The 12,953-nt window shown below is 44.8% G+C and overlaps 1 pseudogene; it reads right to left on the bottom strand.

The window, feature by feature from the left end:
- Positions 1-721: 721 nt before the first annotated feature.
- The window catches only part of LOC123038206 (AP2/ERF and B3 domain-containing protein Os01g0693400-like), a 23,417-nt pseudogene continuing 11,185 nt past the window's right edge, over positions 722-12,953 (bottom strand).

Genomic DNA, 12,953 nt, shown 5'->3' with positions numbered 1-12,953 from the left:
GGACGTAGCCCGTAGCCTTTTTGACCTAAAAAAAACCTTGCTTGCCAAGGTACCGCTGCGTCCCCATCTGCCCGGCCCCGGCCCAGGACGACGAATCGCCATCCTTTCTTTTCCGGCGACGCTTCTTACACACGCACGCACTTAGGGTTGGGCGCTAGCTGCTCTCATACACGATGCCGCGTCCGTTGGCGATCGGCACGAGTATCTTCTCGGGTTTATCTTTTCAAGATTGAGATTTTGGACTCTGCCACGAAATTCCAAGGCACCGGCAAGAGGGAGACAGGACGTTCGGTTGCTAAAGAGGAGGCCGTCTGTGGAGGCACATGCATCAGCATTAGTCCCTGATGCACATGCGGCCAATTCGTTTGCCCATTTTTTCCGTTTCTTCTCACGCTGATCGATATGAACAAATTATGCAACAAGCAACAACTGGGTACTTATATTAGGAGGTAAAAGCACTCTAGGTACCCCAACTTGTATGGAATGTGATGATTTAGTCCCAAACTTGTAAAATGCAACCTCATCATACCCCAACTTGCATTGGATGTGATGATTTAGTTCTCGGCCTATCACAGCATGACAAGTGGCAGCCAGCTGGCCGGACAGGTCGTCACCTGCATTTTTACAAAAAACACCCTGCGTCTTGTCTAATTAACCCCCGCTACAGGCAGCTCTTCTGTTGCTGATAAGTTTATCATATCATCTGCAGCAGCAGATGTCTCTAGCGTGTGAATGCATGCATGCGGCCATGGTCGCGCTCCATCCCTGCCTGCCATAACACTGTCTCTGCACTGCACGGCTTCTTTTTTCTCTTTCCAAACTTAATTAGCTCATGCATGCACCTGGTGTGTTTAGCTACACAACAATCACATCACGTCTCACAGTGTACATATAAATACTAGTGTATAAAATGGCGCAAAAATAAAGCTAGGTCAGAATGGATGCTAAATACCTAGATACTTCTAGTACCAAATAGGATATGCTTCAATTTTTGACAAGGAAACTGATGAGCTATGCTACAATCAAACTGATGAGCTATGCTTCAATTTTTGACAAGGATACTTCTAGGGCTTCCTTAATTAGTATACACTTTTGGGAGGTCAAGATATACATCAGAGAATGAACAACATGGCAAATAAACAAACAAAGTTGATAGATGCCAACAAGGGACTAATTAAGCTAGCTCTCCCACCTGAATTATGTGAGAAAAACCGCCGCCTAGCTGGAGAGAAGAGATGGACCGACAGCTCTATGCACTGCTTCTTGAACGCCTCTTTCGGAGGCGGCGACTTCACCAAGTCTCTGGCCCTCTTGCACCTCGGCATCCCCTGCTCCGGCGCCGGTAAGGACACCAGCACCGTCAGAAGGTCGACGCCAAAGAGTCTCACGGCCTTTTGCACAGGCGCTGGCTGATCGACTGGGTCTGCGGGGACGGCGCTGTTGGTGTTCGGTCAGAGCTTGCAGTCAATGAAGAGCTTGGTGTAGGGACAAACTCGGTCCGGCGACGAACGACGAGTAGTCTCCGGCAACACAAACGCCGGGCAAACCTCTCTCTATCACACACGGACGTATCACTGGTAGAAAAAGGGTCTATAGTCCCGGTTCCTGAACCGGGACTAAAGTGTCGGTACTAATGCCCCGACCTTTTAGTCCCGGTTCAATCCAGAACCGAGACTGATGGGCCTCCACGTGGGCAGTGCGCAGAGCTCAGGCAGTAGACCCTTTGGTCCCGGTTGGTGGCACCAACCGGGATCAATAGGCATCCACGCGTCAGCATTTCTATGGCTGGGGATTTTGTTTTTCATTTGAAGGGGGGGGGGGTTGGGGGTTTTGGGGGGTTAATTTAGGTGTTTCATATATTGTGTTAGCTAGCTATAATTAATAGAGAGAAGTGTCCTCTCTTACGTCCGTGCTTGGTCGACGCTACGTACTATACATACGTATAGAGAGGACTAGACACGCTAGTTAGCTAGTAAGCAAACGAAGGAAACAGAAGATCGTCATGAACATATATGCATACAGAGAGAAGTGATATCGACCACCTCTCCTTCTCTCCGAGAGATTGGTCGAACAACAAGTTCTCATATATCTATCCGACACTACCGGCTACATATATACAATAATTATCTCTTACAAATATAATCATACGGACTCATGGTCCACATAGTATTCTCCGTCTTCAGCGATCACTTGGTCAAGAAAGAATGCCGCCAATTCCTCTTGAATTGCTCGCATGCAAGCTGGTGCTAGGAGTTCATCCCGCTTTCGAAACATCTAATTTGAAGAAGGGGGTCAATACATATATATATATATATATATATATATATATGAATGAATGAAACTCAATACAAATGATGGTAATAAAATAAAATTGTGAATGTTGTTATTTACGTACTTCATATTGTTCGTCAGAGTACCCGCCCCGCACAGAGGTCGTGTGGCGGATGGACTCGCAGACGTAGTATCCACAGAAATCATTCCCTTGTTCCTGCCACAACCACTTTACAAGAAATAAAGGTCAATCAAACTGATAAGCAAGAATGCTAAATGGTATTGATGAAACTAGCGCTTGAATCACTAGGAGATGCGCGGAACATGCTACTATAGTACTTACTTTCGGGTGTCTAAATTCCAGCTCCTTCGGCAATCCCGGAACTTTTCTGGTGAATTTTCTCCAAACCTTGCCGGACAAAGAAAACAATTACTTGATATTAGGAAATGAACAAAGTTGCTGATATGGTGGATAATGATCGATTTAACTTACTTCTTGAGTATTTCAGTCATGTCCGCATACTCCTGGGGATCTTTTCATTTAGAGTCCAAGACGATTACTACTCCCTGCTCAAGCCTAATCTCTAGAACAATATAGTGGAAACTGCACATGCATGCATAACTCATCAATTACATTACTATAACCTGGACTAATATATAAGGGAAACCGAATATGCACAAGACAGTAACACTCACTTGAAGTTGTAAGGAAAGAGTATTATATCTTTGTTTTCATTTTTTTGAAAGATCGTAGCAAGTTGGCCTCGGTATCTCCGGGACGATGTTAAACCTCAGTTGCATCTATGAGATATGTGTTAACGAACCCAATATCACCGATTTGTCTTTTCTTCAATTCGGCGATCTTCATTCTGCATAATATAGTGAGGATAATTATAAATACATGCAATGAAAGAGATGAGCTATATAGAGAGACTTAATGACAGAAGTAGTAGTACTTACAGACAGTAGCAGGTGATCGTTGTTTTATCGAGGGCCAATTGATTGAAAAACTGATAGAACTCCTCAAATGGAATAGGCAACAGTTCAATTCCAACGAGGTCATGCTCCGGTTTAACTCTCGCATACAAAGTACTCCTCCCCCCAGACTCTCTGCAGATTTTCAAGTACCAATCATGTAATCTTCGCATCATCATTGTTAAAGATTTTTCATCTTTGACGAGAGGCTTCCCGTACTCGTATATGTGTATCTGCACCTCCATGGGATCATAATGTACATCGTCGGGCAGGTAATTGTCAACATTGCCATAACCGGGCACCATCCTCGGATCGACGATGTCGCTAGGCACCTTGAGGGGGGGGGGCACGATTGCTTCGCTTGTTTGCCGAGCTGGGCAATTTGTTTCCCAGCCGCTCTTCGTTCTTTCAGCCTTTGATCACTGACTGTACTTTCCGACCGCTCCGCTTCGGCCCATGTCTTTGCAATAATGCGCTCATAGTTGCCTTTCGGCGGAGACTTGGGTGGTTTTGCCAGGGCAGCTAGAGTGCGCTTCACTTTCACCGGATCTACCTTCTCCTCCGGAGGTGGATGTCTCTTTGCTTTCAACCCTTGAAACCAGTCATCCACTTCGGTTCGCGCGATCTTCGCGTTCTCCTCCGGGGTCCTCTCGTATGGTAACTTCTCTGGAGTCTTCAGAGAAGAACCGAATCTGTATGTCCTCCCGTATGGTAACTCCAAGAAAAGCCTATGGACAAAACCTTCAAATATAACTCAAGGCAACCATTAGTCCATAGAGATTGTCATCAATTACCAAAACCAAACATGGGGGCACCGCATGTTCTTAATATAACCAGTCGCTGTTTTGATGCTACTCGTCGTCTTGTTTCCAACAAGCTTGAGTTTGCTCAATTCGGAGCTCATATGCAGAAGTTATGGCAGTTCTGGTTTTCTTGCGTGTGGTTTTTGTCAGGGACCCAGCGGTAGTACCGCGGGCCACAGCGGTAGTAGCGCTGAAGCTCACTAAGCGGTAGTACCGCTCCTCGGAGCGGTAGTACCGCTTGATGGTCTCAGCAGTAGTACCGTTGCGGTTCCGTGCTCCTACCGCCTCGACTCGAGTGCGCTTTTTCTCGTGTCGGGTTTTGCAGCACTAGCTGCGGTAGTAGTGGCGGTAGTACCGCTTATTAGTGGTAGTACCGCCCTGCCTCCACGGTAGTACCGCTCTGGGTCCCAGCCCCAGCCCCTTTTTCTTCTGGCGCGGCAGTACCGCTGAGGGGGAGCTGTAGTACCGCTTATGAGCGGTAGTACCGCCCTGCCTCCGCGGTAGTACCGCTCTCTGCGGGGCTGAGTGGGGGATAACGGTTGGATTTTCCCCCTCCTATAAAAGGGGGTCTTCTTCCCAATGAACTAAATCTTTTTGAGCTCGTGTTCTTCCCCCATTGTTGACCTTCTTCGATCTTGCTAACTCTCAATCCCTCCATGGATTCTTGCTAGTTTTTGAGGGAAAAGAGAGAGGAGATCTAGATCCACATTTCCACCAATCACTTTCTCCTCTATGTGAGGGGAACCCCTTGGATCTAGATCTTGGAGTTCTTGGTGTTCTCTTTCTTGTTCTTCCTCTCATTTTCCTCCCTAGCATTAGTTGCTTCGGTGGGATTTGAGAGAGAAGGACTTGGGCACTCCGTGTGCCCTTGCCATTGCATTTGGTGCATCGGTTTGAGTTCTCCACGTGATACGTGGAAGTTACAAGTTGAGAAGCTTATTACTCTTGGGTGCTTGGTACCCTTGAGCTTGTTCCTCTTGGGTGCTTGGGCGCCCTAGACGGTTGTTGGTGTTCGGAGCTCAATCATTGTGGTGCAAAGCTCCGGACAAGCGTTGGGGTCTCCAATTAGGTTGTGGAGATCGCCCCGAGTAATTTGACAGGTACCGGTGACCGCCCCCAAGGGTTGCCAAAGTGTACGGGTTCGGTGACCGCCCCCAAGGGTTGCCATTTGTACGGGTTCGGTGACCGCCCTCAAGGGTTCCTTAGTGGAATCACGGCATCTTGCATTGTGCGAGAGCGTGAGGAGATTACGGTGGCCCTAGTGGCTTCTTGGGGAGCATTGTGCCTCCACACCGCTCCAAACGGAGATTAGCATCCGCAAGGGTGTGAACTTCGGGATACATCATCGTCTCCTCGTGCCTCGGTTATCTCTTACCCGAGCCCTTTACTTATGCACTTTACTTTGTGATAGCCATATTGTTTCTTGTCATATATCTTGCTATCACATAGTTGCTTATCTTTCTTAGCATAAGTTGTTGGTGCACATAGGTGAGCCTAGTTGTTTTAGGCTTTATGCTTGGCAAATTAACCGCTAGGTTTATTCCGCATTTCTTCAAGCCTAAACCGTAATTATTTTAAAACGCCTATTCACCCCCCCTCTAGGCGACATCCACGATCTTTCAATTGGTATCAGAGCCTCGTTTCTCTTTTTAGGGCTTAACCGCCTAGAGAGTAAGGATGTCGACTAGGGGATTAGGATTCTCTGACACTCTTAGTTTCGATGGCACAAATTTTGATGTTTGGGTAATTCGCGTGCTTAATCTCTTTAGGGTCATGGACCCAAATTTAGAGCGAATTGTAGATATGGGTTTTTCTCCACCGAAGGATCCCCAAAGATTATCTTTAGAGGATGAGAAAAACTCTTATCTTGATGCTCAAGCTTCTAATGTGCTTTTCGATGCTTTGAGCAATGTAGTTATATTTCAACTCATGCCGTTCCAGGATGCTCATGAGTTGTGGACAAAGCTTCAAGATAAATATGGCGTGTCCAAGTTTTGTGGGGATGATTGTTCCCCCTCCACATCCGGTTGTATAGTCTTCTCAACTTCTTCTACTTCACCTACATGTGGATTGCCACAAGGTAATGTTATGGTGAGTAGTGTTGGTCATTGCAATGATGATAGTGTACCTATCGTTGATGACTCTTCATCACTATCTTGTTGCAATGTTCCATCTTTGTACTTTAGCACTTCGAGCACTCCAAATATCTCACATGCTTGTGTTGATAGTTCTTGCATATCATGTAGAAATTGCTTGAATAAATCTCATGATGATATGCTTGCTATGCCTTGTTGCCATGATAAAAATGTATCTATTTTCTCGAGTTGTTGTGCTAACAATGTAAAGGAAACCCAACACTCCATGGAACAAGATGTGGTTTTAAATGGTGCTTCAAGGGATCCTACATCATCATCTATTGCTTTTTGCCTTATGGCTAAGGCTTCAAAGGTATCTCCTACTTTGAAACCCAATATGTCTCTTGATGATGATGTTGATGCTAATGATGATGAGGATAATGATGAAGAGAATGATAATGTTGCCTCCTTAAAAATTAAGGGGGAAATAGTTTTTAAAGCTCTTCATAAAAATAAAATTGCTCGTTCCAACTTCATGGAAATCATGTCCATTGCCATTGAGGGCAAGAAGTATATTGACGAGTTGGAATCTCGTCTTGAGGAGCATGAGGTCACCATTGATAAAATGGAAGGTTATGAGCGTGATTACGCAAATTAAATTGCGGACCTCTCTCAAGCTCTTGAACTTGAACAAACCACCAAGGAATCTCTTGAGGAGACTTTTGCTCTAGAATTATCTAGAGTGAGGGAATCTCGTGATAGAGCTCTTGAGGTGGCCAATGATTTTGAAACTAAAAATGAGGAGCTTGAAGTTGTGCATGCTAAACTCCTTGAGGACTTTGAGCACCTCGAAAATGGCTCAAGGGTCATTAACAGTGAGCTCATCAAACTCACCGAGTCTCATGCTCAACTTAAAGCTTCATATTCTAAAGAGCTTGCCAAGTTGTCTTCTCCTCTTGTTGCTAATGATGATGCTTGTGCTACTAACTCTATCTCTTGTGAAGCATCCATATTAAAGGAGAATGTTGAGCTAAGGGCTCAACTTGAGTTGCTATCTACCAATTATGGAATGTTGGAAGAAAATCATGTAAAGCTCACAAGCTCTCTTGATGATCTCCTAGTATCCCATAATGTGCTAAAATTAGCTCATGAGTCCATGCTTGCTAAGGTAACATCTAGTGAGCCTCATGTGGATACTAGCACTACTTCTAGTCAAAATGCTATCTTGCCATGTGCTAGTCCTTGTAATTCATCTACTCACAATGTTGGTACATCTTGTGATGAATTGCTTTTCTTGCCTTGTTGCTCTAACGATGAAGCTTATACTTCCTCTAGTACTTGTGTTGAGACTAACCATGTAGAGGAAATCAAAGAGCTCAAGGCCCAAGTCACTTCTTTGAAGAAAGACTTGGAAAAGAGTCATGAAGGGAAATCCACACTCAACAATATCTTGAGTGTGCAAAAATCCCCCAATGACAAAGGTGGACTTGGATTCAACTCCAATAAGAAGAAGAAGTCCAAGATGATCAAGAAGAAGGGCCAAGAATAAGTCAAGAATTCGGCCAAGATTATTTGCTTCAAGTGCAAAGTAGAAGGGCATCATGTTAGATCTTGCCCATTGAAGAAGAAGCCCATTAGTGACAAGCAACAAGGGAAGCAGCCACAAGTTCACTCTCATTCTCAACCTCAAGTTGAAGAAAGGCCTCTTCCCAAGAAGACTCAAGCTAATGCTTCTCAAGTTGAGAAATCAAGTGAGAAGAAAGTGAAGAGTAGACGTTGCTACCTATGTCGCGAGAAAGGTCACCTCGCTTCTTCATGCACTAGTGGTAACTTATCCAACCCAATTATTATTGATGATGTCTATTCTCTTGGGAAGGATAAGGTTGGCAATGTGGTTGCCAAGTTTGTTGGTACTCAAAGTGGTTTGAAGCAAAAAACCATTTGGGTAGCCAAGCCTATTGTGACTAACCTCTTAGGACCCAACTTGGTTGGGGACCAACAAGCTCAAACTTGATCAATAGGTGATGTTGGAGGTCATTGGAGACTTGGCTACATTATGAAGAATTAAGGGGACTTCATCATTTTTATTGTCTCAAGCCAAGTCATTCGGATTATCAAGTTTCTATCTTATATCCAATGTTCCTCCTTGCGGTAACTCGTGCTTAAATTATTTACATTGAAAGTTACTTGCCCCTTTGCATGTTTGGCTTTGTTCCTTGCATGTGTTTGTATATGTTGTCCTTCCAACTTGATTATCTTGTGCAATCAAGTATGCGTGTGTTGGTTTGCACATCATGTACTTGTGTGTCATGCATTGAGCCTTTTGCATCTTGTTCATATCTTAGTTGGCTCTGGTGAGAGATTAATGGAATATCCCATTATGGGGGAGTGATGTGCTTTGTGCACCTCACAATTCTATATATGTGTGTACATGAGTAATACCATCTAGTATTGATATTTCAGATTATCTAGTCGCTATGTGGTATGTCTTCTCATGAGAAATTCAAATTCTAAATAGTCCATTAATTATCTCTTGTTGGATCCTTTAATTGCCTCTTGTCTATCTTTAATTGGTATCACATTATGGGGGGGGGGGGTAATATGCTACTTGTATATTACTAGCCTAGAAAATGTGTACATTTGAGATATTGTCATCTAGAGTTGATATTGCAAATTATCTTGTTCCTAGGTGGCATGTTAGCTCTACAAGTTGAAATTTGCTTTTTGTTTGGTGTGAAGATGATGTCGGATATCCTTGTTATCTACCACCGGGAATTATTTCCAAATGCTTCTTGTCTTTTGACAATTGGTACTCACTTATGTGTGGTAGAAATTATTGATCATCTTTACATTGGCTTTTGCTTTTTATTTGCCCTTTCTCTTGCCAAGGTTTGTATCAACTCCCTTTGTCTTCCATACCACTTGTGGATCTTGTGTATTTCTTGATCTTGTCTAGTGTTTTCTAGATATAGTGAAAGTGGTGATCCCACCTTGTGCATTTTGTATTCAAATGCAAATTCTCTATAATGCACTAGTCTTGGGGGAGCTATCCTATTTTCTATAAAACACTCATCTTGCAATCCTTATCAAGTGTGTGTTGGTGGAAGGCAAGCCATTTTCGTTTTTGTACTTTGTGCCATCATGAAACTTTGTAGAGAGCTAGGTTTGTTTGGAACCATCCTCTCTTTTGGGAGTTTGATGTCTCTTTCTTTTTGAGTGTATCAATGGATATCTCATTCCTTGATGTATCTTTTATGGATATCCTCCAAGTGATGATTTATTCATTTGGTATCTTTTCTTCGCTTGGTATTTCTTTGTCTTTTGGTCTCGGTTCTTGAAAGTCTTGAGCATGCATATTTACTTCTTGTAGTTTCTTTGGCATGTTTTCTTTATTTGACCCAATATATAGGGGAAACTCCACCAAGTCTCAAATTGGATGAGATGTGCATGAAATTCATTTTCGTATCTATGTGCACATATTTATGTGGAGTTTGTCCTATGTATTGTTGGTTCTCTAACTCTTTGGTCCCAATGAGTTTGGGTACCATTTTGTTTGTGTTGTTGTTCTAGGAACAAGTGGAGATGCATTGGATGCTCGGCTCACTCACAAGGAAGGTGTTGTCACCATGTGCTTATTGGAGTCAAGCTAGGATGATCAATGAACTACTTTGTACCTTCAATTGGTATCTACTACATCCTTCCAATGTTATCTCGGTAACAAGTATCTTCATATACTTCATGCACACATTTCTTGCATCAACCTTGTGTAGGTTGCATCTTAGCATGATTTTCATTCCATCTTGTGATACTTGTTTCCTTTCTCAAAGCATCCCAACAATGATGTCTTGTTGCTAGTTGTGATGTCTTTGATGGGTGTGTGGTAGGAATTCATTTATATACTATAAGACCATATCTAGCCATGTGCTATGCTTCCAAGCAAATATCTTATTGGTATATTTATGATTTCCTTGTGGATATCTTGTTCCTCGTGTTGTAACTATTTCGGGTGTACATCCTTCTTTGTAGATATATATCATCATAAGTTCGTCTACCTAGAATCTTATACACTTGAGAAAAGTTGCATATCTAGTTGATATCCTTTCTTTCTCGTCCACCTTGTTTTTCTTATGTTATTTCTTTGGTGGCTCCGTGAAAGCTTTTGCCTTGAGTGCGTATCTTATCTCGTTGCATCTTGATGCACTCTTGTGTGGTTGTGACGCCCCCGATTCAATCGTACACTAATCATGCACGCAAATGTGTACGATCAAAATCAGGGACTCACGGGAAGATATCACAACACAACTCTAAAACATAAATAAGTCATACAAGCATCATAATACAAGCCAGGGGCCTCGAGGGCTCGAATACAAGTGCTCGATCATAGACGAGTCAGCGGAAGCAACAATATCTGAGTACAGACATAAGTTAAACAAGTTGCCATAAGATGGTTAGCACAAACTGGGATACAGATCGAAAGAGGCGCAGGCCTCCTGCCTGGGATCCTCCTAACTACTCCCGGTCGTCGTCAGCGGGCTGCACGTAGTAGTAGGCACCTCCGGTGTAGTGGTCGTCGTCGACGGTGGCGTCTGGCTCCTGGACTCCAGCATCTGGTTGCGACAACCAGAAAGAAAGGAAAGGGGAAAAAGGGGGGAGAAAGCAACCGTGAGTACTCATCCAAAGTACTCGCAAGTAAGGAGCTACACTACATATGCAAGGGTATATGTGTAAAGGGCCATATCAGTGGACTGAACTGCAGAATGCCAGAATAAGAGGGGGATAGCTAGTCTTATCGAAGACTATGCTTCTGGCAGCCTCCGTCTCGCAGCACGTAGAAGAGAGTAGATTGAAGTCCTCCAAGTAGCATCTCCAAGTAGCATCTCCAAGTAGCATCTCCAGTAGCATCGCATAGCATAATCCTACCCGGCGATCCTCTCCTCGTCGCCCTGTGGAAAAGCGATCACCGGGTTGTCTGTGGAACTTGGAAGGGTGTGTTTTATTAAGTATCCGGTTCTAGTTGTCATAAGGTCAAGGTACAACTCCAAGTCGTCCTGTTACCAAAGATCACGGCTATTCGAATAGATTAACTTCCCTGCAGGGGTGCACCAACTTACACAGCACGCTTGATCCCATTTGGCCGGACACACTTTCCTGGGTCATGCCCGGCCTCGGAAGATCAACACGTCGCAGCCCCACCTAGGCTCAACAGAGAGGCCAGCACGCCGGTCTAAACCTAAGCGCGCAGGGGTCTGGGCCCATCGCCCTGAGCACACCTGCAAGTTGCGTGGGCGGCCGAAAGCAGACCTAGCCTAGTGGCGTTCCAGTCCAATTCGGCGCGCGCCGCTCCGTCGCTGACGTCTGAAGTGCTTCGGCTGATACCACGACGCCGGGATACCCATAACTACTCCCACGTAGATGGTTAGTGCGTATAGGCTCGTAGCCAACTCAGATCAAATACCAAGATCTCGTTAAGCGTGTTAAGTATCCGCGAACGCCGAACAGGGCCAGGCCCACCTCTCTCCTAGGCGGTCTCAACCTGCCCTGTCGCTCCGCCACAAAGATCCACTCGCGGGTGCTTCACCAGCCGACCCGACTTTAGTCTCCACATGTATCATGTATAAAGTATATTGTATATACCCGTGATCACCTCCCGAGTGATCACGGCCCGATAGTATAGCACAGCTGACGGACAAGAATGTAGGGCCACAGATGAATATACTAGCATCCTATACTAAGCATATAGGATTGCAGGTAAAGGTAACAACAGTAGTATCAAGGACAGGCTATGCATCAGGATAGGTATAACAGAAAGCAGTAACATGCTACACTACTCTAGTGCAAGCAGTATAGAGTAGAATAGGCGATATCTGGTGATCAAGGGGGGGTCTTGCCTGGTTGCTCTGGCAAGAGAGAGGGGTCGTCAACTCCGTAGTCGAACTGGGCAGCAGCAGCGTCGGTCTCGTAGTCTACCAGAGAGAAGAGGGGGGAAGAAACAATGAATACCATGTCAACAGATGCATATCGATGCATGACAAGACAAGTAACGATGCCAGGCGTGCCCTAGCGTGGTATGAGGTGGTACCGGTTAAGGGGGGAAACATTCGGGAAAATATCCCCGGTGTTCCGTGTTTTCGGGCAGAGGAGCCGGAGGGGGAAAGTTGCGGGTTCAATAGGTTAGGGGTGTGTGGCGGACGAACGGACGGTGTAACCGGATTCGTCTCGTCGTTCTGAGCAACTTTCATGTTGAAAATAATTTAATCCGAGTTACGGATTAAAAGTTATGATTTTCTAAAGATTTTATTAATTTCTGGAATTTAATTAGTTATTTAAATTAATTCGAAAATGGAATAATGACATCAGCATGATGTCATGCTGATGTCAGTAGTCAACAGAGTTGACGGGGTCAAACTGACGTGTGGGTCCCGCATGTCAATGACTGTTTAATTAACAAGTTTAATTAAACAGAGTTAATTAGGTTAGTTAGTTAACTAGGTTAATTAAACATAATTAATTAAGTTATTTATTTATTTATTTATTATTTATTATATATATATGTTTTTAAAATTCTTCTCTTTTTTTTAACAAAAACGTTCTGTGGGGGCTGGGCCCCACATGTCATTTGCCCAGGGGGCCGATGCGGGCACAGGCGCGTGGGTGCCTGATACGGCACCCGCCCAGGCCAACCGCGGGGCAGGACTGGCGGGGCACGGTGGGGTGCCGGCAACGCAGGGAGGCAGGGGGCGTGCGCTCGTGGGGCCGGGCAAGGACGGCGACGAGCGGGCACGATGGAGGCAGGGCCGCTGTGAGCGCGGCTGAGGCGCGGGCCCGTCGC

The sequence above is a fragment of the Triticum aestivum genome, chromosome 2A (genome assembly GCF_018294505.1).
Source record: "Triticum aestivum cultivar Chinese Spring chromosome 2A, IWGSC CS RefSeq v2.1, whole genome shotgun sequence".
In the NCBI taxonomy this organism is placed as follows: Eukaryota; Viridiplantae; Streptophyta; class Magnoliopsida; order Poales; family Poaceae; genus Triticum; species Triticum aestivum.
Note: the sequence above shows the minus strand (reverse complement) of the source record. Positions and strands in the feature narration are given on the sequence as shown.